The 26,079-nt window shown below is 44.2% G+C and overlaps 1 protein-coding gene across 1 annotated transcript in view; it reads left to right on the top strand.

Annotated features, from left to right (window-relative positions):
* LOC106896760 (myosin-3) overlaps positions 1-3,775 on the top strand; it is a 28,909-nt gene extending 25,134 nt beyond the window's left edge. Inside the window, exon 39 of the mRNA XM_014956978.1 lies at positions 3,449-3,775. The gene's annotated coding sequence lies outside the window, so the exon portion shown is untranslated. The remainder of the gene's footprint in view (positions 1-3,448) is intronic.
* Positions 3,776-26,079: the final 22,304 nt, after the last annotated feature.

The raw sequence follows: 26,079 nt of genomic DNA, 5'->3' as shown, positions 1-26,079 counted from the left end.
GATGGAATGGAGAGGTGAAGAGGGACCAACGGTGGATGAGGTGGCTGCCTGACTTCGGCAATATGAAGAAAGTCTCTCTTCTCCCCTTGTCTCAGCTGTGGAGAAACTGTCCCAGAAGGTCCAGCAACTGGAAGAGAATATGTCCTCCCCACCTGTACGAGCCAGTATCTCAGCTGTTAGAAACAGACACTTCTCCACTCAAGATAGAGAATACAGAGGGTACACACCACGAAGCACCCTGTGGTTCTGCCTGCATGACCACGGAGAGGACATGAGGAAGTGGGATGGACAACCTACTTCAGTCCTACGGGCACGGGTACAGGAACTGCAAGGAAGAACAACAGGTTCCAACTGCTACCACAACAGTTCATCGGCAGCAATATCGAACTAACCGAGACTCTCTGATCCCCATCCATGAAGTGATTCATCAACTAGAGATTCAAGGAGTGATCAGCAAGACTCACTCACCCTTTAACAGTCCCATATGGCCAGTGTGGAAATCTAATGGAGAGTGGAGGCTAACTGTGGACTATCGTGGCCTCAACGAAGCCACACCACTGCTGAGTGCTGCCGTACTGGACATGTTAGAACTTCAATACAAACTGGAGTCCAAGGCAGCCAAGTGGTACGCCACAATTGATATCGCCAATGCATTCTTCTCAATCCCTCTGGCAGCAGAGTGCAGATTGCAGTTTGCTTTCACTTGGAGAGGTGTCCAGTACACCTGGAATCGATTGCCCCAGGGGTGGAAACACAGCCCCACCATTTGCCATGGACTGATCCAGACTGCACTGGAAAAGGGTGAAGCTCCGGAACATCTGCAGTATATTGACGATATTATCATATGGGGCAACACAGCAGAAGAAGTTTTTGAGAAGGGGCATAAAATAATTCAAATCCTTCTGAAAGCTGGTTTTGCCATAAGACAGGGTAAGGTCAAGGGACCTGCACAGGAGATCCAGTTTTTAGGAGTAAAATGGCAAGATAGACACCGTCAGATCCCAACGGATGTGATCAATAAAATAGCAGCTATGTCTCCACCAACTAGTAAAAAGGAAGCACAAGCTTTCCTAGGCATTGTGGGTTTTTGGAGGATGCATATCCCAGATTACAGTCTGATTGTGAGCCCTCTGTATCAAGTTACCCAGAAGAAGAACAATTTTAAATGGGGTCCTGAGCAACGACAAGCTTTTGAACAAATTAAACAGGAAATAGTCCATGCAGTGGCTCTGGGGCGAGTCTGGGCAGGACAAGATGTTAAAAAATCTGCTTCAGAAGTGGTTGGTACAGAAGCACAGCTCCTCTTGGCACCCCGGCTGCCAGTGCTGGGTTGGATGTTCAAAGAAAAGGTCCCTACCACACATCATGCAACAGATGCTACAATGAGTAAGTGGATTGCAGTGATCACTCAGCGAACTCGAATGGGAAACCCCAGTCGCCCAGGAATTCTAGAGGTGATTATGGACTGGCCAGAAGGCAAGGATTTTGGAATGTCACCAGAGGAGGAGGTGATGCGTGCAGAAGAGGCTCCACCATATAATGAACTACCAGAAAATGAGAAGAGATATGCCCTGTTCACTGATGGGTCCTGCCGGATTGTGAGAAAGCATAGAAGGTGGAAGGCTGCCGTGTGGAGTCCTAATGGAGTAAGTGGATTGCACTGATCACTCAGCGAACTCGAATGGGAAACCCCAGTCGCCCAGGAATTCTAGAGGTGATTATGGACTGGCCAGAAGGCAAGGATTTTGGAATGTCACCAGAGGAGGAGGTGATGCGTGCAGAAGAGGCTCCACCATATAATGAACTACCAGAAAATGAGAAGAGATATGCCCTGTTCACTGATGGGTCCTGCCGGATTGTGAGAAAGCATAGAAGGTGGAAGGCTGCCGTGTGGAGTCCTACAAGACAAGTTGCAGAAGCCACTGAAGGACAAGGTGAATCAAGCCAATTTGCAGAGGTGAAAGCAATTCAGCTGGCTTTGGACATTGCTGAGCGGGAAAAATGGCCGGTACTTTATCTCTACACAGATTCATGGATGGTGGCAAATAACTTGTGGGGGTGGTTGCAGCAGTGGAAGCAGCACAACTGGCAGCGCAGAAGCAAACCTGTCTGGGCTACTGAATTGTGGCAAGACATTGCTGTCCGGGTAGAGAATCTGGTTGTGAAAGTACGTCATGTAGATGCCCATGTACCCAAGAGCCGGGCCACTGAGGAACATCAAAATAACTAGCAAGTGAATTGGGCTGCTAAGATTGAAGTGGCTGAGGTGGATCTGGACTGGCAACATAAGGGTGAATTATTCCTAGCTCGATGGGCCCATGACTCTTCAGGCCATCAAGGGAGAGATGCTACATATAGATGGGCTTGGGACCGAGGGGTGGATTTGACCATGGACACTATTGCACAGGTCATTCATGAATGTGAGACATGCGCTGCAATCAAGCAAGCCAAGAGATTAAAGCCTCTTTGATATGGAGGACGATGGCTGAAATACAAATATGGGGAGGCCTGGCAGATTGATTATATTACACTCCCACAAACCCGTCAAGGCAAGCGCTATGTGCTCACAATGGTGGAAGCAACCACTGGATGGCTGGAAACATGCCCTGTGCCCCACGCCACCGCTCAGAACACCATCCTGGGCCTTGAAAAGCAAGTTCTGTGGCGACATGGCACCCCAGAGAGAATTGAGTCGGACAACGGGACTCATTTCCGAAACAGTCTCATTGACACCTGAGCCAAAGAGCATGGTATTGAGTGGGTTTACCACATTCCCTATCGTGCACCAGCCTCTGGGAAGATAGAAGGGTACAATGGACTGTTAAAAACTGCACTGAGAGCAATGGGTGGTGGGACTTTTAAAAATTGGGATACACATTTAGCAAAGGCTACCTGGCTAGTTAACACCAGGGGATCTACCAACCAAGCTGGCCCTGCCCAGTCTAAACCCCCACGTACTGTGGAGGGAGACAGAGTCCCCGTAGTGCGCATGAGGAATATGTTGGGGAAGACAGTCTGGGTCAGTCCTGCCTCAGGCAAAGGCAAACCTGTCGGTGGGATTGCCTTTGCTCAAGGGCCTGGATGCACTTGGTGGGTGATGCGGAAGGATGGGATAGTGCAGTGTGTACCACATGGGAACCTGATTTTGGGCGAGAATAGCCAATGAACGAAACTGTATGATGTTAATTGCTAAATGACCCTGCTATTGTACATCCCACTTTGGTGACTGCTATTGGTTGTACTGTAGTAAGAATCACCCAACTAATGACTGATGGACTCTGATGAAAAATCGAGTACAGTGCAGCCTTGAAGAGACCAGAACTGACCTCAGCAGCCGGCACCCAGCAATTTCAATGAAACCAACATCTTCAACCCATGGACCATGAACATGAGCTACACCGGATACATCAGCCACAAGGCCCAAAGAAAAGGCAAGATCTTTTTTCAGGTTAAACCTCTTCAGTCCTTCAAGACACTTAGAAACATAGTATAGAGGACATTTAAACCTGACATGAGATCCACTTTCATTCATGAAAGTGATGTGCAAGCCAACATTTCAAGGGCAGCAATGCCAGCTAGCTCATATAGTCATTCATTGTCTATATTCTGTTCCCATTATTCCCCTGAATCTAAGCTGCTCAGGCAGTCACTTACCTCCTGTGTAGCCTCCAGGGTAATTGTCCTGGGTCTGTCAGGGATGGGGTTAATTCTCCCCAGGACCTAGCAGGGACACAAGTATTCCATCCCATGTGAGCCATGCCCAAGGGGTAGCGAGCTAGCCGGGAAGGGGGGGGACAGGAAGTTGGGAGGGGGAGGAGGCGGTGACCCCCGGGGGAGGAGAGCGGTTGGGGGCGTCCAGGGGGCGGTCGTTGAGTGGTGGTCGGTGAGTGGCGGTATCGAGTGGCGGTATCGGTATCGTGATCATGGTTGTATATTCCTCTGTTATTGTTGTTGTTATTTCTTGCTCTTTTTTTTTCCTGTTTGGTTAAAAATTGCCTTTGTCTCAACCCACGAGTTTTGCCTTTTTATTTCAATTTTCCCCTCCCTGCCACGTGGCCGTGGGGGCTCTTCTGCGTGAGCAGCTGCACGTGGTCCTTTGTTGCCGTCTGAGGCCAAACCACGACAGTAATCCAGATAACTTTGCCTAGATTGGCCCACTCAAAATATGTGTCTTCATTCTTTGTAGATATCAGCATACCTCAGAGAATCAATGGTCACCTCTTTGAAAACAAGGAGAAATAGGTTTGACTTTCTCTGTCATAATCTAAAAGAATCACAGAATGGTTTGGGTTGGAAGAGACCTTGAAGATCACTGAGTTCCAACTCCCTGCCATGGGCAGGGACACCTCCCACCAGGTTGCTCAAAGCCCCGTCCAACATGGCCTTGAACCCCTCCAGGGACGGGGCAGCCACAGCTTCTCTGGGCAACCTGGGCCAAGGTCTCACCACCCTCACAGCAAATAAGTTCTTCCTAATATCTAGTCTAAATCTCCCCTCTTTCAGTTTAAAACCACCCCCCCTCATCCTATCGCTGCACTCCCTGATAGCAAGTCCCTCCCCAGCTTTCCTGGAGCCCCTTTAGAGACTGGAAGGGGCTCTAAGGTCTCCCTGGAGCCTTCTCTTCTCCAGGCTGAACGCACCCAACTCTCTCAGCCTGTCCTCACAGTAGAGGGGCTCCAGCACTCAGACCATCTTTGTGGCCTTCTCTGGACTTGCTCCAACAGGTCCATGTCCTTCTGATGTTTGTGGTCCCAGAGCTGGAGGCAGCACTGCAGGGGGGTCTCACCAAAGCAGAGGGGCAGAATCACTCTCCCTGACCCTTTCCCTGCTGGCCACGCTGCTGGGGATGCAGCCCAGGATGCAGGGGACGTTCTGGACTGCCAGTGCACATTGCTGGGGCACACTGAGCTTCTCATCAGCAACACCAAGTCCTGGGGAGGACTTGCTGTTCAGACTTATGGCTGGTGTTCAGTCTATCATAGTCACTTCTAATTATGTATTAGGTTATATAACCTTCAGTAATTTTCCACAGGTCTGACTGTTAATTTAAGACACATGAAAGACAGCATTCAGTGGCTGAGAGTTTTCAGTATATTTTCCCCTTTGCTTTTTGTTTAATAAGTATTATTCAAATCAAGCTTGAAGATGGAAATACTAAATTCTTCTTAGGCTTTCCAAGGTTATAAGATACTTGTGTGAAACATTTCATATTAATGTATTTACTGAATGCAATTTATGCATATATATATGTCTATGTGTGCATAAACACACACATATATATACACATGTATATGTGTATACATACACACACACATATACATAAAATTTCCAAAGCTGTATTTTTCAGCAACAATCCAGTAATATGAAGATGTATGTTACTGTTTTATCATTGGTCAAGGTCAAAAGTAATCCCTATATTTAGCATTCAAGGTCAAGGCTTTGATAAGCATTTTACAGCTTTACAGGACAGCTTCCACTGACTGCAGTCCTAGTTGAGTGTCACCAGATCTCCAAACCCATTACCAGAGTCACATGTCAGACACCTGAGAAATTAAGTCTGTGGGATTGGTTGCCACCTGTGAACAGTATTACAAAATGTGGGCTGCAAAATCCCTCCAAATTCTGGGATCTGTATCAGTTCATTAAAGAAACTGTTTCTGACAGTTTTTTATCAACCTGTCGTGGTTTTGACCGAATTGACCAACCAGAATGACAGATGGCCCCTCCCCCCCCCCAAGGAAAAGAGAGGAGAGGAAGAGGGGGATAAAAATACTATGAGATAATGAAAAAGGAAAAAAAAAAGGAAGGAAAAAAAAAAGTAAAATAAAATACAAATGTATACAGTATATACAAAACCGTATCAAGCTCCCAGGATGACGATCACGTCAACAGCCGGCGCACAGGGGAAAGTCCCAGACCGGACTCAGGGATGGACAGGAGCCAGATTCCAGATCTGGAGTCAGGAGCGCTCGGATCGGGATCAAAGGCAGACGAACAGACAGGGTCCTCCTCGGACGTCGGCCATTGAAGGAAGAGAGCTGACCCTTTGATCCCTCAGCTTTTATACTGAGCATGATGCGGATGGGATGGAATACCCTGTTGGTCAGGTTTGGGTCACCTGTCCTGTCCGTTCCTCCCTACAGGTGGGACCCCTCTACGCTTTTCTGCTTCCGACCCTCCAACGGGGCAAATAACAAGTTTACCTGACCTTGGTTGTTATAGCAATAAGTATAAGCAGGGGTCTCTCTGCACACCATTCCTTGGTATGATCAGGTCTTATCACTGTGAGAGTGAACAGTTTCTGAACAATATGCTGTTAATTTCAGAGTTTAGTTAGAGTTAGAAGAGGCCTAGCTGAAAAAGTAAAATTACTGAACAGAAAATTAGTTCTCTTTTACCTCAAACCAGGACACAACCTAATAGGGTAGCTCAGCCATGAGGAGGAGTTTGTAGGCCTCCCCGGAGCAGCAGATAACATTATTCCTGTGGAACAGACAACACCTCATCACCTATAGACATCAGCTGGTGTGGTCACAGGACTGTGCAATGTTGTGGCAAGTACAGCACTGTACTTTCTGTGGAGTGCCACAGGTCATACATACACTTCAGCTCTGTCTAACAGGCTGACTGAGTAGTCAAACTCTAAAGATGTTGGGCAGCAGCTTCTCCTTCTCCTTGTTAGCCTGTCACACCTTGCAAGCACTGTACAATGACACTAGTGAGCTATGCCAACCAGAATGGTTGCAACAAATCTGTTTTTTCAGGTTCTCTACAGTATTGGGCGATTCAAGTGATACCACTGTCCCCTAGCCTATCTGGCATCACAATATTCACAAATGGCAATGTTGCTTTAACATGCTGATGAGGCCTCAGACATAATGGTAACACCAGTTTAAACACCAAGTTTGACTCTTTCTGCTTCTTCTCCAAATGCATCTGTGACTTACTGCATCCCTGTCTCCCCAAATCCTTGTGATCACACTATAGCTGTTTGTCACAAGCCCTGGCCCTATCCCTTTTTCCATGCTTGCTCACACTCTGTGTTCACTGATAAGCCTCTACACCCCATCAGCCTGCTTTGTCCTTCTGTGCATCAGAGGAAGTCTGATGGGGGATACTGCATAATATCCCCGGAAGAGACTATTGCGATTTCATACTATGCCCATTACAAAGTAGTGCCTTGCTGCAGCTAAGTCTTAAAACACAACAGCAACAAGGAAAAATATCTCTGGCTTCGGCATTTCTGACATTTTCAACATTTCCAGCAACAAACACTAAATAGCTAAAACCATTCACTCACAGCCATCATGCCTCAGCTAAGTCTGAAGGAAAGAAAAAGCAATAAGTGAAACAGGCTCAGTCTTATGCACATTTTTACAGAAAGAAGAAAATAAGGCTTTGGTCTTAATCATCGGTTCAGCCATGACATTTTCTCTCCCTGGCTGACTTTTGCTGAACTAGCTGACTTTTTCAGACACAAGGGTGAAGCTGGGTTTCTTCCCCACCAGTATGACAGGCTGCAGAGACAGGGACTTAACGAGGAGCTGATCCCACCCCTGGAATAGCTGACACCAGCAACTTCTGGGACAAGGACAGTCACAGGAATAAATCCCAAAACATCATGAAAGATCTGTGTTTGCCTTTTAAGGTGTCTCTTCCACCTCCTATTGCAGGTGCCACATTGTTCCCACAGCTGGCATGCAGACAATGTCCGAGTGCCCTGTGTTAGGCTATACGATAAAAACTTGTCTTCACACCCACAATAGGACACAGAGAGAAGATTCCAGGAAGGGGACCCCAAATCACACCCTGCCCAGCTACTCCCAGGCCCATCACAGGAGCCATCAGACTGCCAAAAGCACTCCTCCTTGAGCACAAGGTGCAGTGGGGACCCTGGAGGAGCAGGCCCCTTTGCCAAGCACCTCCTGGGGCTCTTCTGATGCAGCACAAGGCTCAGGATCCAGGTTTGAAACCCACCACCATGAGCCACAGGAAGCAGCTCTCCTTTCAGATTGAGGATTGCTACTGCTGGGGCCGTGGGGCATGTTGTGGGATGCAGGGGAAGAGCAGTTGGGATCACACAGGGGTAGTGACGGGATGTTTAAGGGGGGAACCAAAGGTGTGGAAGAAGAGGGCATTAGGTGATGTGGGCAGAAACAAAGTGTCTGAGACCAGCTGCTGGAGGGATCCACCTTGTACATATGTATTTATATCCTCTCTAGCAGACCCCCATCCTGCTCAGCCAGAGGTGGAGGCAGGATGAGGTGTCGGTGCTTGCGTAAGTATTCTGAGTGTCTGTGATCTCTAGGGCCAGTCACATAGATATAGAATCATAGAATCATAGAATCATAGAATCATAGAATGGTTTGGGTTGGAAGGGACCTCAAAGATCATCGAGTTCCAACCCCCCCTGCCACGGGCACGGACACCTCCCACTACAGCAGGTTGCTCAAGGCCCCATCCAGCCTGGCCTTGAACCCCTCCAGGGATGGGGCATCCACAACTTCCCTGGGCAACCTGGGCCAGTGTCTCACCACCCTCACAGAAAAAAATTTCTTCCTGAGATCTAATCTGAATCTTTTTTCTTCCAATTTAAAACCGTTTCCCCTTGTCCTATCATTACACCTCCTGGCAAAGAGTCCCTCCCCAGCTCTTCTATAGGCACCCTTCAGGTATTGAAAGGCCACTATAAGGTCTCCTCGGAGTCTTCTCTTCTCTCTCTTCTTAGATATGTATGTAAGTGCGCATGTATATCTAGATTTATATATGTATAGATGTAAGTATGTAAACAGATATGTGGGGCATATATTTTTGCTCTGTGTGTGTTTATGACTCCTGGGAATACATCTTCAACCTTGCTACAGGGGGCATGGACCAGGGGGCATGGATCTGGAGGCATGGAGCTGCAGCAGCCTTGCCTCACTCAGGCTGTCGGATCCAGTATGGTGTATTCTCCGTTAACATCTGGCATAGTCAGCAGGAGCCAGCTGGGCTGTATTCCCAAAATAGCAGATTCAATATTTCCAAGATGAGAAAGGAACTGATCCTTTTTCAAATGTGTTCTATCTGTTAGAATTATTTATCAAACTTTTGGAATATTGTGAGGGAAACTCCAGGATGAACCATGGTGATAGACTGAGAAATACATGCACAATATTGTATATGTGAAGACTGGTGTGTAAATTGGTTTTGCAAGTAGAGTTGGTTTATTTTGAAAAACTGTTAACCATTGTAAACTGAGTCCTAACTATATTGACCACGAAGCAGGTAGAGACCAGAAAGCGAAGGTACTCTGCAAACCACTTATTGGAAGTTGAGTTACAAAGAGATATTGAAAATTGCAGCTAAGTGTCCTCAACTTACAAAACAGTTTCTAATTTTACAAAGTCTGGTTATAGGGCTCCAGTTCATACAGGAACGTTATGGGCCTTTGGGAGGAATGAAAGGTGAAAATTTCAGCCTCACCTTCCTACTACAGATTTTGTGATTTGTGCTCTTTCCCAACCTCCTTTGTCTCTACACGGTGCCTTTTTACTTGCTTCCTTGAAGTGAAACTTGTAGCTCTAAGTAGCACAAATATGGGGATAGTGCATAAACGAACACTGACAATAAAGTGCAGCGTGTAGATGTGTGATCTCCCGCAGGGTGCATACATGCTCTGTGTGCGTGTGCCTGCTGGCAATACATCTGCAGCCTCAGCACTGGTTGGACCTGAGGGCATCAAGCTGTGGCAATTTTCCTTCATTTTCCTCTAAAATCATGGGCTTGCTGAATTGCTGTCACAAGAGTATCCAGGAGTTCTTTCAAATGGCTTCAGCTGGGAAGAAGGGGAAGGGAGCTAAAGAGAGTTGGTGCAAGGTCTTCCCTGTTAGATATGGAAGAAAAGGACAATACAGAGTTTTGTTTGTCTGTTTTAAAAACTAGAGAATTGCAGTACATTTCATAAATGCCACTACTTCTTATATCCATCCTTTTATCAGGGAGGATGGATATAAGAAATAGCAAGGATAGTAGCAGGGCTTGAGGGAGCTGGATTCAGCTTGGATCCGCAAGGATGCCTTGGAGACCAGCTTTGGGCTGGATGACTGGCCAGGCAGTGCTGGGTGGCCAGCAGAAGAGCGGAGCCCTGGGGTCAGCCCAGTGACCTGTGCAGCTCTGCAGCTGACTGCTGCCAAGGCTGCAGGAGAAAGGGCAGAGAAAAGCAAACCTGACTGTGTCAGAAGGTCACTTCTCCATTGTCTTTGCTGCCTTCTTTGAATAGGGAAAAGCTCAAGCAAATCACAGTGTTGATGTTCCCAATGCAGAAGCTAGTTTATGAAAAGCATTGGACCCCTTAGCAATAGGCAAGATCTTTCTGACATCCTGGTAATCATTACTCAGTCCACTAATGACTTAAAATAATGACACCCATTTCATAACCTGCTAGCAGGCTCTATGGAGAAGGGTACATGGGACATTACTTAGGAGGGGTGTGAGATTACGTGAGGAGTGTGAGGACATGAGGCCTGTTGAGGCCATACTGGATGGCTGTGCTGGGCTCTAATGAAATATATATATAAATAGAGCTGCTGGAGTGAGCTTTGCCCCAAGCTGCTCCTGGGATTTGCTTCAGATCATGCCACTTTGGACACTCAGAGACCATCCCTAGGGACACTCATATGTCTACAGCAACAATTATCAGCCTGTCCTTGTCCAGGATCACTTCTCAGATCTAGCTCATATAACAACACAGACACACACTTAGCTTCTTTAAGAAAGGTGATATACCTTCTCACGTGGCTTTTAGATATTCATTAAGGCAATATCAGCTGGTTCTCCCACTTATCCACCTATTTCTGATTCTCCACTAGGTTTGTGGATAATGGCATTCCTTTACAAATGCTATTTTCCTCAGTGTGTTCTCAGTATATTACCAGTGTGTCCTCAAATTCTACTCATTATTAGGTTCTGCTCTTTTCCCAGTACAGGCACCAGGTTTTCTGGGCCACAGTTCCCTGAAACACTTTTTAAAAATAAGCATTCTACTAGACTACTTCCAAATCTCCAAAAGGAAGGCAGTTCAGACACTACAGCCCATATTTCACCAATTTTATCCCCACACCTTTTAGGAAATCTTGTGTAAATCCTATCTGGTCTTGGCCACTTGTTACTGTTCATTTTGTTTATTTGGGAGCAGGCAGAATGTACAGTCATCTTTTTTCCAACACCATTTTTTTTGCCTTCACAATGCCAAGTTACAAATTATGGCCTGGTAACGAATTGCTTTCTAGTTTTTTTTTTTGCCTTTCTTCCTTGCTGAAGGAAGTATATCTGTCATTTAAAGTGAAAAATCCTCACAGTCAAAAGGGTAATAAATAGTTCTTATCAGTAACCTGTACAGAATACATATTGCTGCCAACTTTACAACTGTTGAGACAACTGGAAAAATAAAAGATGGAACAATAAATTTTTGATAGGCATCACCTTTCCCCCAAAATACAAAGTATATATTTCATTGACCATGTTGCAGTGCTCAGTAGTTAGCTGAAAGACATCTTCAGTATTACAACAGAAGCTCTTCTAGACTGGGGGGAGTTGACAGCTGCAAAAAAAAGCTTGCAAATATATTTTTAGAAAGTAATCCCTCAAAGATTATTGTTAATTTGGCCTTGGTGCAGTGTCAAACTCATGCTCAGTGATGTAGAAAATCAGCATGCAGTATCATGCCCTTTTGGCAAGTTTAGATTAACTTTCTTTTCCTTTTACATAAATTATCGCTCAACTTTCATTAGAAAAGAATGTTATTTAAAGTCAGGCTGAGAAGATAAACTTTTAGTACATATTTTCAAAGCTCAATACATTTGTGTCAATTAAATGCAGGAACCCTTACTGAGTTCAAAAACATATTTGAATATACATCTGTCCATGGATATGTATTTATTCTGCCATCACTGATCATTTGAGCCTAAAATTCATTCTGTCTAATGTGAGAGGAGCTACGGAGGAAACCTCACTCTTCTGGCCATGGAGTAGGAGACTGTATGCAAAAAGCTTTCAATAAAAATGACACTACTAAATGAAACTATGGGGTTAGAATCATAGAATTATAGAATGGTTGGAAGGGACCCTTAAAGGCCACCAAGTCCAACCCCCATGCCATGAGCAGGGACATCTTCAACTAGATCAGATTTCTCAGAGCCCTGTCTAACCTAGCCTGGAATATTTCCAGGGATGGGGCATCGACCACCTCTCTGGGTGACCTGAGCCAGTGTTTCACCACCCTCATTGTAAAACATTTCTTCCTTATGTCTGGTCTGAAACCATTAACCCTTGTCCTGTTGCAACAGACCATTCAAAAAGTTTGTTCCCATCATTATTATAAACCCTTTAAATACTGCAAGGCTGCAATAAGGTCACCCCAGAGCCTTCTCTTCTCCAGGCTGAACACCCCCAACTCTCTCAGCCTGTCCTTACAGCAGAGGGGCTCCAGTGCTTGGAGCATCTCCATGGCCTCCACTGGCCCCACTCCAACAGGTCCATGTCTCTCCTGTGCTGAGGCCCAAGAGCTGGAGGCAGCACTGGAGGGGGGGTGTCTCCCCGGAGCAGAGGGGCAGAATGCCCCCACTCACCCTGCTGGCCATGCTGCTGGGGATGCAGCCCAGGATATGGATGGCTTTCTGGGCTGCCAGCGCACATTGCTGGCTCTTGTCCAGCTTTTCATCCACCAGTACCCCCCTAGTCCTCGGTGGGGCTGCTTTCAATTCCTCCATCCCCCAGCCTGTGTTGATACTGGGGGTACTGGTTTCAATGGCATTAAATTGCAGTGAATGGCATCCCAGTTCTGTGCCTTGTAGATGGTATTTCTTTTTCTCCTTTTCTCCAGAACCATTCCACACAACTTTGCAAATAAATAATTTAAAGGACAGGGAACAGGCTTTATCCCATAATGAACACTAATAATGTATATGATAGACTATCTTTGTGGCTTTCAGAGACCTGCATGAACAGTTAAGGATACAGTCCAAATGTATAGAATTTCTAGTACAGATTAATGATCTTAAAGGCCGCGCAACTTTGCATCACTGATGATGTAATGGAAGAATCCTAGATGAAGGCTAAAGCCACAAAATATTATATTTTCAGAAACTGTTGAAAGTGATGGGTGACAATAAGAAGTTAGCTGTGTCTCTCCCCCGTTCATTCTTTCTGGTGTTGGGAATAACATTGACATCCACATATATCCCAGAACTTAGGAGCCCTCTCAAAGGACAGTTATATGCTCTGGAAAACAAAAAGAAGCAGCAATTCTGAACCTGTCTGTCTTATCTAGAAGATTATGTTCCTCCTCGGACTGCTCCTGATTTTTTTATTGCTTTGTACCTGTGTACCATGGGCACCCCCAAAACATACATTCCCTTCCCACATACCTTCAGATTAGAGTTCCTGCAGGACCTGAACAACTCCAACCTTGGGTCAGAAGAGATATTGAGAAATGCTGGGAAACCCTGCTTATGCTCTGAAAACTAGTCCCATCATACATTTCCTCACAAGAAGAGTCGCAAGAACACTGGGGCTTCCAGCCATTTTCTGGGACTGCAACAGAGTGTACATGCCATGCTATTCCATCATTGAGCTTCACAGTGCTACTCTCCAGGCACTGAAACTTACAATGCCTCCAGATTGCAATTTACCCTCCTGTGGCCATTTTGGACAAATGTTTCTGCACTCTGACTTCTTTTCTCTCTCCTTGAGGGACTTCTTTGGTTTCCCTGCTCTTCCTCCAAGTTTTCAAAGAAGACTGTACCTGAGACAAAGCTAGAGAAGATACAATGTGCCTTGAAGATGGTATGGACCTCTCTCCACCATTCAGGTTTTGTGGAAGCAATGATGCTTTATTTTCAGTATTCCAGATGCATGAAAGATGGTGTGTAGAGGTATAGGGCTGTTTTACAGATATTTGGGATTTCCCAAGGGCAGTAGTGTCAGACATCCTTACCCTTGAAGAAAAAAGAAAGAATTTTTGTCAAAATAAAGGAGAGGTTCTGGTAAAAAGTTCTTTGTATCTGCTGGCAACAATCTCAAATCTAGGAATGTCATCAGCTATAAGGGTAGTTCCTTTTGGATGGGGGAAATACACAGAGTCTGGAGGCGGTTTGCTAGTATTCCTGAAACTCATCATCTCCACCACCTTGGTTCTCATGAGCCCATGTCCTCCCCTAATAACTTGTGAATTCCCAGCCATGTTGGAAGATATCCTTGTTGCTTCTCCTTCATTCTAGAGGTCATCTTTTGGGATAGTCATTCTCACTGACCCTTGCAGACAGATGCCCTGCATAGCTGTTATCCATTATGCCTTCTGGTAATGAGTTACATCTCCTTTCATCTGTTTTGAACCATTATTCTACTATTTTAAATATTTTAGATTTTTTAGATAAGATAGATATATTATCATCTCCACTGAATCTTTTTCAAGCTGGAGAATCACAGAATCTTCATGGTTGGAAGGGACCTCTGAGATCATCAAGTCCAACCAAAAACCACAAAAAAGTCCAACCCAAAACCACACCCGCAAACCAACAATCTCAGGCACTAGAGCATGCCCTGAAGAGCCATGTCTACACATTTCTTAAATACCTTCAGGTATGGAGACTCCACCACCTCCCTGGGCAGGCTGTTCCACTGCCTGACCACCCTCTCAGTAAAGTAATTCTTCCTAATATCTAATCTAAATTTCCCTTGCCGCAACTTTAGACCATTTCCTCTTCTCCTGTCATTATTCCCTTGGGAGAAGAGGCCAACACCCACCTCTCTACAACCTCCCTTCAGGTAGTTGTAGAGGGCAATGAGGTCTCCCCTCAGCCTCCTCTTCTCCAAACTAAACATGCCCAATTCCCTCAGCCTCTCCTCATAGGACTTGTTCTCTAGACCCATCCACCAGTTTGGTGGCTCTCCTCTGGACACCCTCCAGCACTTCAATGTCCTTCCTATAGTGAGGGGCCCAGAAATGAACACAGTACTCAAGGTGAGGCCTCACCAGTGCCCAGTCCAGAGGCACCATCACTGCCCTGCTCCTGCTGGCCACACTATTCCGGGTTCAGGCAAGGGTGCCATTAGCCTTCTCGGTCACCTGGGCACACTGCTGGCTCATGTTAAGCCAGCTGTCTACCAACACACCCAGGTCTTTTTCTGCTGGGTAGCTTTCCAACCACTCTTCCCCAAGGTTGTAGCGTTGCCTTGGATTGTTGTGACTGAAATGCAGGACCTGGCACTTGGCCTTATTAAACCTCATCCCATTGGCTTGCCCCAGTGATTCAACCTGTCCAGACCCCTCTGCAGAGCCTTCCGACCCTCAAGCAGATCAACAGTCCCACCTAGTTTGGTGTCATCTGCAAACTTACTGAGGGTGCACTTAATCCCCTCATCCAGATCATCAATAATGATATTAAACAAGACTGATCCCAAAACTGACCCCTGGGGGACACCACTGGTGACCGGCTGCAATGAGATTTCACTCCACCTCTCTACAACCTCCCTTCAGGTAGTTGTAGAGGGCAATGAGGTCTCCCCTCAGCCTCCTCTTCTCCAAACTAAACATGCCCAATTCCCTCAGCCTCTCCTCATAGGACTTGTTCTCTAGACCCATCCACCAGTTTGGTGGCTCTCCTCTGGACACCCTCCAGCACTTCAATGTCCTTCCTATAGTGAGGGGCCCAGAAATGAACACAGTACTCAAGGTGAGGCCTCACCAGTGCCCAGTCCAGAGGCACCATCACTGCCCTGCTCCTGCTGGCCACACTATTCCGGGTTCAGGCAAGGGTGCCATTAGCCTTCTCGGTCACCTGGGCACACTGCTGGCTCATGTTAAGCCAGCTGTCTACCAACACACCCAGGTCTTTTTCTGCTGGGTAGCTTTCCAACCACTCTTCCCCAAGGTTGTAGCGTTGCCTTGGATTGTTGTGACTGAAATGCAGGACCTGGCACTTGGCCTTATTAAACCTCATCCCATTGGCTTGCCCCAGTGATTCAACCTGTCCAGACCCCTCTGCAGAGCCTTCCGACCCTCAAGCAGATCAACAGTCCCACCTAGTTTGGTGTCATCTGCAAACTTACTGAGGGTGCACTTAATCCCCTCATCCAGATCATCAATAATGATATTAAACAAGACTGATCCCAAAACTGACCCCTGGGGGACACCACTGGTGACCGGCTGCAATGAGATTTCACTCCATTAATCACAACTCTCTGGGCATGGTCATCCAGCAAGTTTTTTACCCAGTGAAGAGTACACTTGTCTATGCCATGATTTGCCAGCTTCTCCAGTAGAACACTGTAGATAGATCAAATAGATCAAAGTCTATTTAGTCATTCCTCAGGTGGAGGTTATTCCATACCAGTCATTATCTTCTTTCCTTCTGCATGCCTCTTCTGTTGTTCTGTAGATCTGGCAAGCAGACACTATATTTCAAAAGCATCATTAATACTGATTTTCAATAGTTCTTGAAATGTTGGGGAACCCCCAGAGAGCAAGTAGTAATTTAAAATTCTAGAAGTTCTATAAATGTTTGTAACTCAATAATGTTCTAAATAGTAAACTAATGGTATTGATATTGACTTGAGGCAAACACTGGAATACTTGATATGCCAAACTAAATGCAGTAATTTGTACTGTCTATTTAAGGTAGCTTAAACTGTGTTGATATTTATGAATTTATATACTTTCTTGTTAAAAGTAATAATACCAATAGCACATAGATCTGTTACTGGGTTTCATTTGTATGTATTTTGGTAAGCTAGAAAACCAGTGCAGTACACACTACACAGATTAAAAATTGTGTAACTGTCAAAATGATTCTGTATTTGTAGGGTCCCCAATGGATGAGTTTGCCTTTGAAAAGGATTGGTTCTTCACCATATACTTTTTTAATAAAAATATGACCAAGGAGAAAATGCAAAATCATTCCTATTACAAAAGAATTAGATGAGTCATATATAAAAGACAAGATAGTGTCTGACAAAAGGTAATCTTGGTTCCGTTATCCCTATGGTTAAGCTAAGGATGTGCATAATTCAAATGCAAATATAAGTGCATATAGCAAATAATGGAGACTGCAGCCTGTAAGACAGATGGGAAAAGGTGGTTGTACCAAAACCAGGTCCTGAGACTGCTAAAATGTAAAAAGTGCATGCAGACTTGGTGCTGTAACTGTCATAGCTAATTTGAATCTTTGATACACAGCAGTTAGTCAAAGAAAAATACAGTAATATATTATCTCCACAGCTGAGTAGTTATCACTGTCGTTTCATGCAGTTGTCTCACTTCAGGCCAGACTGTGACAGGCTGGGAACAACTCTGATTTTAATAATAATAATAATAATAATAATAATAATAATAATCAAACAAACAAAACCCCAAACCAAACAAAAACTCAAAACAAAACAAAAAACAGCCAAACAAACAAACAAACAAAATCAACAATGCAACAAAACCACTGAAAAATATACTGGAAAATACTCAAGAAGCAAGAGAAGAAGCCCAAATAAGACACATCTCAACACTGCATGTTGCAATATCAGACTTGAAAGGGTCCATTTTTTGTAACAGAATCCAGTATACTCTCTTAGATGCCTTTACTTCCTATACAGTGTATAAATAGTAGGCATTATGAACATAATCCAAAACAAACAGCCAATGAGAACTGTGTAAATGCACCAAGGACATTCCCTAGATTGAGCCAACATGAAGTGATGACAACAATGCATATGAAAATCCATCTCTTCCCGGATAGGGACCTGGGTCAATTCTATAAAGAGGTGTTAAGATTTCATGGCCTCTAAAGTTTAAATAATTTTCTGACAAATGTTTCTTCTGCCTTTAGAATAAAGAAAAGATGAGGTAATGATGACAAATCTACTTTGCCACCTCATCTCCTGTACGAAGTAATGTAATGGTAAGAATATTTACCCAAATTGTGAGAGACCTGAAATCCACTGTCACTTGAGGAAGTCAAATCCCAAGCTCACACTCCTGTAGCTGTATGGCTCTCAGCATGTGGATAGGCCCATGTGTGGATGGATTAACATTCTCAACATTCCTTCTGAAGTTCTACCTTCCAAGACAGGGAAAAAAAAAAAAAATCTACAGGAGTGCTTGGGACACGGGCAGAAAAGCACAGATGACTTACTTGTAACTGAGTGGTAAAGTTGCATACTAAATTAATAATAATAAATGTGAAATGGTGCCCATGAGAAGTGTGGAACATTTTTACACACAGAAATGGGTTCTAAGAACATTACTTAGAAGACACCACACAGATACAACAGTTATTCCTCTGAAAACATGAGCTTCTATGCTTGGTAATGGTTAAAAAAGGGAAACCAATTGTTTCACATTATTAGGAAAGGAACGGAGCACAAAGAGAAACTATTACATGAGTGTATAAATACATGATGTAGTCACAGCTTGAATACTGCAAGCAGTTCTAGATACACGTACCCCAAAATGAAATGAATGGGGCAGGCTTAAGGAAGAACAACAAGAGTGAACAAAGCAATGTGATCACTTGTGAATTAGGAAATGTTGAGGAGTATAAAACCATGGATGGAAAAAGTAGACAGGAAACACCGTTTCACTGTAGATGACACAAATTATTTTTTTAGACAGATGGCTCACAACAAATAGAAGTGATTGCTCTTCATACATATAATTAATCTACTGACACAGAATGTTGTAAATGCTAAATGTTTACAGGAGTACAAAAATGAGTGAATAGTTTCATAGAAGAATTCCATTAAGAACTACTTAATCTAAAGGCATAGCATCAGGATCACAGATTCCTTGAACCACTAGCTTTTGCAGGCTGGAAGAGCACGTTGGGTAAGCACCACTAAATGTGTACCCTCTTCTTATATTCTTTCCTGTATCTTTGTCTTGGCCATGGATTGGAACAGAAAAATGGGTTTGACGTACAAAATACATCTGTTCTTGTGTTTTTGTCTAAAGGTTGTATGGATTGAAGTGGCCCATGGCAGAGGAAGGAGTTATATCTAGGTCTCTCACTGAGGAGAGGAAAGTAAGAGGAAGAAAGCAGCTAATTTTAGGAGTTGTCAGTCCCACATACTTAGGTTTGAAAAGCAATTTTGTGCTTTCTCTGATTAATCGTTCATATACTGTGTGACAAAGGAATAGTGAACAGAAATGAACATACAACTCACATGACTAAAAGTAGCCAACTGACAACATTTTAGACAGCCCTCTATTTGACAACAATTACTCTGAACTACATCCTATCCCCCAGTCAAAGCTCTTAGAAAACGCTGATCTTTATCTCCATGTATCAACATTTATGTGCCCAACATATCACCACTTGGGCATCAACACTTCCACTCACCACTACCTTCATAACTAATATTCAGTAACTGCCACCATCACTAGTCCTGCCAGGTTAAAGATGAGTCCAATGAGCACCTCCAGCAAGAGATCTTGACAGAGTGATTAGGCTGTTGCACAGATGGCAAGTGCACACAGACGTGGGAATTGATAGTTTAAATGGACAGAATAGGAGATAAAAAGCAAGCAAACTTTATGACTGATTCCTAGGCTAATCTACAGCAATAAACAGACTAGATTTAGTAGGGACTCCAGAATGGAAATTACATAGTGCCCAGCACTAAGACCCTGAGGGACATCAGGGGCAGCTCATAAACATGGATAGTTTGGATTAGAAATAGGTTAGGGTCAAGGACCCAAAGACCGTTAGGGATAGACTTGGACTAGGAAGCATGGAAGGACTGCAGGTGAACATGGGGAGGGATGTGAACTAGGACTGAGGCTGGAGATAGTTATGTGTGGCAAAATCCCAACATGATTGGAGAAGTGCACATCCATGACTAGAGAGTATGAAAAGAGGCATGGAGAAGAACAACATTCTACCATAATTTTCTATCCCCACACAGTTTCTTCAAACAAATCAGTGTTGTATTTATGATCAGCTACTGCCATGTAATACCTCTGCATCTGTGACAGCCTCAGTTCATAGTACAGTGTCACCATTTCCCTTAAATATGAGTTGGCTCTGCTGCCATCACACTGGTAACCACTTGTTTACCACATGGCTTATTAATAACTGTCATCAAACAGGGAGTTCAATGGTGGACTGGCTTTGGAAGATGTGATACAGATAGGTAGTCTGTGCAAAAGATGAAACAGGGCTTTTATTCAATATAGGAACCAATCATCAGAGACAATACATAAAACCATGCATTCACACAGTCTTCTACAGTGAGACATCCTCAATGAGTGAGATGGCAGTGGTGGTAGCACTGTGTGAAAAACAGTTATAGTGGTTCAAGAGGTCAAGGATGCATTGGAAGGATGATGGTGAGCTCCAACTGATGTTACCTTACAGGTACCGGTGGTGAAATGGGAAGTTGCCCCAGCAGTGACATTGTCAGTTGTGGACAGGCACCTGTGAGGGGCACACAGTGCTTATCTGGGGACATTCCTCCATTCCTGAGAGTGAAATTTCCTCCTCTACACTCATGACATAGCAGGTAGCACATCTTTAACTCAAAAGCTGTCACCACATCCAACTAGAGCTTTTTTGTGAATTAGGTCTCCACCTACACACTCCTAACGCAAAGAGCTCATATCCAGCAGGTCTCCAGTAAGTAATTGTGAAAAAACTTGTCTCCCACACCTGCAAAACTATTGCACTTCTGTGATGGAGCATGTTAAGTTCTGTTAGAATGCATGGCCACCTCCTCCAGCCACTCTAGCCCATTAATCCTGCCTGGCCACTAGAGTCCAGCCTGGTGCCCAAGGACCTGGGGTCTCTGCCCAGAGGGACGAAGCTGTTGCTTTCCTGTTTGTGAGTTCAACCAATAGCAAAGTTGAGCATATGTCTCAGAGACACACGCACAGACACAGATACACAGACACAGAGAATACTGTCACCGGTGGTCACAGAGACTGCCATAGCTAAGGTGCTGCCATCAACAGCACCAACACAGGGTGCCATCAACAGGACCTACACAAGCACAGATAGACACGTTTCCTCCTCCTCTGGCGCAGAAGGTCACTAGTACAAGCACACACACACACATCAGTTTCACAAGCACATACACATTTGCAGCTCCCTTGAGTCCAGCACAGCCCATATGCCTCGCCTGCTTGGACCCCAGTCCTCTGACCTACTCCACAGTTACCTATTTGCCAGCTGGTGAGCTTCAGGCTCACAAACTTGCAGCACTTGCTCATATCCCACGGGCAATCCACATTGAGAAGTCCCCATGGACTTACCAGCACAGACCCCCTGCCTACCTGATACCCCAGCCTGGACCTGAAGTCCCCTTACTGACCAGCCAGTCCAGCTTCAAGTTTGCTGGTGAATGCACACTCCATGCACACTGGGACAGGTGGAGACACAGATGTTCAGCTCCCCCCAGCAGCTGGCACCAGGCACACAGGTTGTTAATTCTGCTCTCACTCCAGCTGCTGACACTGAGCCACTCACCTCACTCACCCTGGTGTCTCCCAGTAGTTGGTTTTGGGAATACACACCATTCCCACCCAAGTGGATGGAAGCCACTCACTCCAGTAGCTGATACTGACACCCAACTGGTTCCAGCAGTTGACACCAGAGGCTGGGGGTGCCCCCAGCTGGACCCCAGTAGCCAGCACCAATTTTTACTCACACACACACAGAGGCTTCACCAGTAGCTGGCACTTAGTCCACCCATGCACACACATACACAGGACAGAGAGTGAGATTTAATAAGACGATGTAAGAAGAGAGGAGACACCGAGGTGAATAGATGCAGGGCTTAGCCAGACAAGCACATTGACTGGCCCTGTTTTACATATGACCAGCCCCTTAAACCCTTTTCTGTTTACTCCACTATGTTCCTCCCTCCTCCCACTTCCCCTGCATCTCCCCTCGTGGGTCTCTACAGCTCTGTCAGTTCCTGCACCCACACCAACCCTGCCTGGGACCTCCCGTGGCTCACAATCTTATCAGCCTTGAAGTCCAGGTTGATCTTCCTGGAAGTGGCTTGTATTTTCTTGATAGCCCATCAACTAGTGTGACTTGATAGGTTTGTTTCTTCTCATTGTCTCCATGTTTGTCCAGCCAGGTCTATGTCTCTGTATGTATTGCTTCTGGTTCCTGCTTTTACCTTAGTTTCCCAACTGATAAGGTTCCCAAACCGGAAACCTTGCTGGAATACACATTTTCACACTCTCACATGCCTTCATTGAGCAGTGTGACTGACCTGACTGACCGGGTTTTGTTCCCATCACCTCCTCCCTTAACATTTGTCAGTCAGATGTGTGTCCTGGTGTGTTCTTGTTGATGGCTTCCTCCCTTTCTTGCTGTCCTTTGTGGTGTAAATAAAGGTTCTTAACGAGATACTTTTAAATGAGCAGACACTCTCCTTCCACACACCCTTAGAGAACAAATCAAAGTTATTCTGGTTTGACCATCAGCCTGCTCCATAAACTCCTCTGCAGGATAATAGAGTGGCACAGAAGCCAGGCTCCTTGCTGCAGGCTGAGACCTTGAAGATGCCTGCAGGTCTCAGGTATTGTAAACCTACAGGCCAGGACTGCAAATCTGTCTTGCAGTCCAACTGGCAGTTGTCTTACACTGTCCCATGTTTGAGGCTAGCTCCAGACTTGCCAGCACTCCATAAAGTGGTATAGAGAAATTTAATGAGAGAAAAATTCTGCCTCACTAAGTCTTCTTCCTTCTCTATCAGTATGTGTAGATAGAGAAGATAGGATGGGACCCATTAAAATCATAGTCAGCAAAGAAATAATTGTACACAGTTAGAAAGAAAAAAACGCATCCTGTTGGTTAAAGCCAGGATCCAAGTGTTGCCTTATTTGGCATTATCAGACCTGTCTTTGGGTACCTCCATCCCCCATCCTGGCACAGAGCAATGTGTAAAGAACAGGTCAGTGCAGCTGACTCCATACAACCTTAAACCAATCCTGTCTCTGAGTAATTAGCAGAGAGATCAGAGCTTCAACACATTTACAACTAAAGAGTAAATTATTATTGACCAAAAATAGAGCGCTTGAATGCTGTGTGGGCAGGAGGTTACATATAAAGAGTCACAGCTGAAGGCAACCTTATTCTTTGTTACCTCAGCATCTCACGGTAAGTCCCATTTGCTTCCTTCATACTCTGACCATGGCATCTCCACAGCTCTGCAAAGAGGTGAAATACGTATGGGCATTTTCCTCTCTTTCCTCACTTACTAACATTCCAGGTCATGCCTTACATGTAATGTCAAGTTGAAACAACCCAAACCATAGCAGTGTGGTGGCACAAGCAAAAGCAGAAGAGCCATTTTGTGCCCCTCCTTGGAGTGACCTTCAAGCCCTGTGAAAGACATAGGTAAACTGATTGTGAAGGCAGTTGAAACTAACTGGAAAAATATATGGAATGTAGCTGATCTTTTCCTAGACATTAGATTTATTTTCTGCAGATCATGATAACATGGGAGGAACACAAGATTTTCTGTGGGTTTGGCGCTAGCTCAAGAGTTGTAAGGTTCTGTGTACAATTCAGTTGTTGAAGAGACTACACAAGGTGTATAAATGTTTGAAAGAGCATATGCTCAAGACAAAGGAGTGGTTCTGATTTAACTCTGTCTTTTCTTTAACCATTCCACACAGATACTGAAAGCACATTTCCTCCTGGACTCTCTGAAGGTAAGGGTTTTACAAATAACATGTGGTTTTGCTAATTGATCCTGAGCAATGTGAAGTTCACCCAGACAATGGCAAGGCCAACTGGCAAAAGACCATGTTGTAGAATCAGGTTCACTGAAAAGGATATATGCTATTTTAATCAATTTGAGCATATTCACGGTTATTGGTAGGAAATGCTCCATTTATTGGGAAAAAAAAGCGGCAGATACTCAAGCTTGGGCAAGAGGACATGAGAGACAATGTTGGTAATGTTTTTTAGTGCTATAACCTGGGATTCTGGGTTTTATAGATGTTTAAAATTCACCCCCTGCCATCTGCACAACTTCTGGAAGCCTGAAACTGAGGTTGTGTTCAGAGAGGAGGGTCAAAGTACAATTTAAGAAGGGTTTAAGCTTATCCTACCTTAAGTTTGTTTCCTTTGGAATAAAGTCCAGAACATTATATGCTGACTTTGGCTTATCACACAGGTTCTGAAACCAGAACAAAGTTCAGGGTGATCTTGTCTCCTGTCTGATAGATCTGTTTATGTTCAGAGTCACCTTCACACAGAACTTAATATGCACCGTTCCCTTGTAGGCTTTCTGGGGGAGGTTAGTGATTGAGTTCACCAGAGCAATGGAAGGAACCCTCCACACATGTCCCTTCCATCCTAATACTAAAAAATGCTCACTGAATTTGGAGATGAAAGAGATGGAAGTATAGGTTATTCCCCAAGAAAATGCCACCTTCTCTGCTCATGAATGCACAAAGATCTAAATTTTACATTCAGTAGTTTAACAGACTCTGCCTCTTGAGAAATTTTCTGATAACCTATTGGCATTTTCTGATGCTCTGCTTAATCTTTTCATGGACATTGTGAAATAATTTCTCTCTTTCATGATGCTTCCCTTGAGCTGCTCAGAGGCAGGATTACATAGGCAAAAATGCTGGGCTCTATATATATCTGGAATAGTACTTTCAAAGTAAGTTAAAGGTTCTGGATTGTGTGCTTTGAAATTCTTGGGTGTTAAAGGCTCTTGAGACATGCAGTACCTCAAAGTCCTGCAAGGTGCATACCCCATAGCAGAAAGGTTTTTCTGAGAGAGATCAGCACTTCCACAGCAATGTGTTCAAAAACAGCATTACAAATGCCTTCAGACTCCTTTCATCATTTTCTTGCACATAAAATTACTTTATGTTGACTGTTTCAGTATTGTGATGCCTGAAAGCATACATCTGAGTTGCTCAATTCTGTCCCTTTATCTTTTTTAGTACCTCAGTGCATCAGATAGCCCATTAAGTAGCAGGAATTTAGAATGGTGGGGTTTTTTTGGATAGCCTGTATACTAGCTTCCCTGGGGAAGGATATTCTGTTTATGCTAGTTCCTGCCCACATTATTTCTGCCTCTATTATTTCCAGATGCTCTTGAATTATTCACACCAGTCCTTCTGACTATAGCAACCAATAGTATCTATTTGTGTTGAAGAATTTTTACTAGGTATTACTAAAAATGTAAAATAAAACTGAGCATAAAGCAGTTTTCTGAAATATTTCTACTAGAGAAATCCCTTACTGAATGACTGGTACATATTGGTACACATTAATTGTCTTCTAATGATTCATAACCACCATTTATCTATATAATACATAAAAGCTAAAAGGTACTTTGTAATTGAAATTCTTTGAAATGTTATATCAAATACTCATTTGCCTAGATAATACTATGCTATTAATTATTACCTTCAATATACATTATATTCCCTTATTAGCAAATTTTGCCAGAGATCTAAAAATGTTTTATATTTGGTTTATATGATAAACAGGTTAGCCTTTAGATACATGATGATTGACCCTATTTGTTCCAGTGCTTGGTACAGACAGAAACTAGTTGCAATTTTCCTGATTAGTATTAAAACATCGAAAATAGAAGTGTACCAAGAATACTTTCAATCAGAAGTTATGTGTGCAAGCCAGTCTGCTTAACTTATGGATCTTACTTGTGTCTAAATTTTTAGATGTCTAATGGCACAATATATCTAAGTGGCTAGGTGTGTTTGGCTTTGAGAAGTATGTGGCTGTGCAGCTGTGTGAATAGCAGGTGAAGAAACAGCAGAAGAGACTTGTGAAGACTTCTAGCTTGATACTCTGCCCTCACTTGGGCACACAGACATCCCGTTTAAGGGGGATGTCTTCAAAGACAATACCTCTCTGTGTAGAAGAGGAACTTTCCTTATTAGGACTTCTTCAGTGGATACTTAAAATTGAGGCAGAAGTTAAGTGTCTGATGTTGGTTAGTCCTCTTTTTCCTTTTAGTCACCGAGCGTGACCATTGTCTGTATAAATATAAATTACAAATGCACAGGCTTTCTGAAACTTTTCTGAATTCTCCAGAGCAACTCCAGCC

This window comes from Calidris pugnax, unplaced genomic scaffold (genome assembly GCF_001431845.1).
Source record: "Calidris pugnax isolate Ruff unplaced genomic scaffold, ASM143184v1 scaffold304, whole genome shotgun sequence".
NCBI lineage: Eukaryota > Metazoa > Chordata > Aves > Charadriiformes > Scolopacidae > Calidris > Calidris pugnax.
The sequence above is the reverse complement of the archived record's forward strand: the minus strand, read 5'-3'. Positions and strand labels throughout refer to the sequence as shown.